Source organism: Bos taurus, chromosome X (assembly GCF_002263795.3).
Source record: "Bos taurus isolate L1 Dominette 01449 registration number 42190680 breed Hereford chromosome X, ARS-UCD2.0, whole genome shotgun sequence".
NCBI classification, from domain to species: Eukaryota; Metazoa; Chordata; class Mammalia; order Artiodactyla; family Bovidae; genus Bos; species Bos taurus.
Genome location: NC_037357.1, coordinates 88,361,374 through 88,364,807, shown reverse-complemented (window position 1 = coordinate 88,364,807; position 3,434 = coordinate 88,361,374). Strand labels below are relative to the sequence as shown.

At 36.7% G+C, this 3,434-nt stretch overlaps 1 pseudogene; it reads right to left on the bottom strand.

Annotated features, from left to right (window-relative positions):
• Positions 1–425: 425 nt before the first annotated feature.
• Positions 426–1,200, bottom strand: LOC784528 (V-type proton ATPase subunit D-like; annotated as a pseudogene).
• Positions 1,201–3,434: the final 2,234 nt, after the last annotated feature.

Genomic DNA, 3,434 nt, shown 5'->3' with positions numbered 1-3,434 from the left:
TAAGGAGAGATGTCCCATAGTTACTAACACAAGAATGGCTTGTAGCAATCTCAGACAATGGTGCCAAGGTGTGTGAGCAGGTAGAAACAAAGGGTGCTCCAGAGTAGCTGGCCTATGAATGTGTGTTGGCCTAAGACCACTGCCGCTTCCTAAAGAGATTTTCTTATTATGTTTGGCAAGCAGATGACTTGTAACAGATGTATAACTGAAGTAGGGTGACACTTCTGCAGCAATAATTCTACAGGTTTTGGGACAGGTTCTACAAATTTCATTGGTGATTAATTGTTGCATAATTATGATTCTGAAAAGGTAGATCCCATAAACAGACATCCAGGGAAATTTTACAACTGGTAAAATTCTTAAGCCAAAAAATAAATAGCCACACATAACAAACCTACACACCATAAATTAAAATGGTGACATGTTAGGCCTTCTGAAAGAACCAGAGCAGGAAAGCTTATTCAAACAGAAAATCTTCATCCTTCTTTTCAACCAGGAGATTAGCAGGCTCTATCATCTCTTTGGCTGCCCTCCGTTGCTCCAAGTCCTTATCAAACTTTTCCTTGAGAATCTTTTTCTTCTCCTGAATTTTCCTTAACCTGTAGAACTCCTCTTGCTCTCTCTCATCCAGCTCTGTGATAATATAAGCAAGGGTATGTTCAATCCGGGGAATGATGACATGTTCTATAGCATTTACATGCCTGTCAGTTATCTTAATAGCTTCATCCAAAGTAACAAAGGAAGTCTGCAGAGAAGCCAGTTCCACCAGTAGTTCCACTGCTTGGGCATAATTCCTCTTCAGTTTAGCCAACTGTTCCCCACCTCCGGCTAAACCAGTCAGTTCATAATTGTCAGTTCCTTCATGATAATGTTCAAATACTGGCAATGTCACACCTGCTACATTATCTTTCTTTGCTCTAATCTTCACTTGGGCCTTATTTACATTTTGGATAACTGTGGTGCTGAAGTCCCCTGCTGTGAACTTGGCCTCAGCAAGTGAAAAAGCAACCTCTCTCATCACTTCACCCATCAACATTTTAGTCTCTATTATCTTCTTAAGGATATGTCGAAATCAAAGAGTTAAGGATCAGATTTTTTCTTCAGGAGGTTTCGACCTGTCTGTGCTCCTTTTAACTGAGCCTTCATGATGGTCTGTGCCCTTCGTGAGGGAAAGATTTCAATTCAGTCTTTGCCCGACATTCTGACGATGATTGTTCTGCTTGGGTCCCTGGACGGGCAACCGTGGCTGCAACAACTCAGCCACTGAGTCTTTCTCTACCTGGAAAGCATTCTTTGTATTTTGTAGTTGAAGACTCCGTTTGCTCACCTAGGAACACTGATAGATCTGACAGCACTGGAAGTGGGGAAACCCACTACCACAAGAAGCAAAATTCAAGAAACAGAAGTAGTGTGCTCCTTATATAAAATATCCTGAAAAAGACAAATTATTAGAGAAGAAAGCAGTTTTGCCTGGGATTGGAGATAGGAGCAGGGCCTGACTACAAAGGGATTCAAGAAATTAGGACTGGGGGATGGTGGTAAATATTTAAAAACAGGATTTGGTGGTGGCCGCATAACACTATGAATGTACTAAAAACACTGAAAGGTATACTTACAATAGCTGAATTTTATGGTATGTAAATTATACTTCAATAAAACTTTTTAAAAATTCACAGGTAACTAAAACTAGAAAGAACTTCTTTAACCTAATGACAAGCATCTATAGATATAATCATACTTAATATAAAAGACTGAATACTTTTCCCTTAAGACCATGGAAAAGACAAGCATCCTTATTTTTACCACTCATGTTTAATACCATATTGGAAGTCCTAACTGGTGTGAAAATGCAGGAAAAAATAAAAGGTATACGGAATATAAAGGAAGAAACAAAATTATCTCTATTCAAAGATAACATGATTTTCTATGTAGAAAATTTCATGAAATTTACAAAAAAGCTAGTAGAACTAATATATGAGTTTAACAAGGTCTCTGGGAGCTCAGCTGGTGAATCTGCCCAAAATGCAGGAGACCCTGATTCGATTCCTGGGTCAGGAAGATCCCCTGGAAAAGGGATAGGCTACCTACTCCAGTATTCTTGGGCTTCCCTGGTGGCTCAGATGGTAAAGAATCCACCTGCAGTGTAGGAGACCTGGGTTCAATCCCTGGGTTGGGAATTCCCAATACCCTGGAGGAGGGCATGGCAACCCACTCCAGTATTCTTACCTGGAGAATCCCATGGACAGAGGAGCCTGGCAGGCTATAGTCCATGGGGTTGCAAAGAGTCAGACACGACTGACGACTAAGCACAGCACAGCACAGCAATGAACAACCAGATGTCAGATGTTTTTTAAAAAACAGTATAATTTACAATTGTACCAGAAAAAATGAAATAGGTAAAAAAAGAAACTAACAAACTATGTTTAGGATATGTACACTGAAAGCTACAAAACATTTAAGAAAAATATCAAATAAAAACTAAATAAATGGATATATGAACCATATCCATGGATTGGAAAACTCAGTATTGTTAAGAGGTCAATTCTCCCCCAAACTTGTTCTATGGATTCATTGCAAACCCAATTAAAATCCCAATGGGATTTTTTTCTAGATATTAATAATATAACTCTTAAATTCATATAGAAAAGTAAGGAAACAAAAATAGCTGAAACAATTTTGAAAAAGAACAAAGTTGAAGAACTCACAATATCTTGTTTCAAGTATTAACTATTAAGCTATGGTAATGAAAACAGTGTGGTATTTGGAGGAATCAGTCTATCCAATGTTAAGGCTAACTATATACCCATAAAAATCAAGGTAATTATTGTATTGGCACATATATAGATCAATGGAAAAAATACCCGAACTAGAAATAGTTCAATACAAGTAGAGTCAACTTATGTTTCACAAAGATGCAAAGGCGATTTAATGGAAAAGATAGTCTTTTTGACAAATGGTGCTGGAACATTTGGATATCCACATATTTAAAAAAAGAACCTTGATCTGTACCTCACACTTTATATAAACATGAACTCAAATGGATCATAAACCTAAAATTTTAATGTAAAATTATGACTCTTAAAAGAAAAAAATGAGAGAAAAATTTTGTGACATTTGATTAGACCAAGGGGTTCTTATATACCACACCAAAAACACATGCTATTAAAGAAAAAATCGGTGAGCTGGAACTCATCAAAATTAAAAACTTCTGCTCTGTAAAGAACACTGTTAAGAGAATAAAAAGACAAGCCACAGAAAATATTTGTAAAACTGATATCTGGGAAAAGACTTTTGTCCAAAATATATTAGGAATTCTTAAAACTCATTAATAAGAAAACAACACAATTTAAAAATGGACAAAACAGCAAATACCTCACCAAAGAAGATATTCAGATGGCTAATAAGCATATGAAAAGATGCTCAAATGATATGTT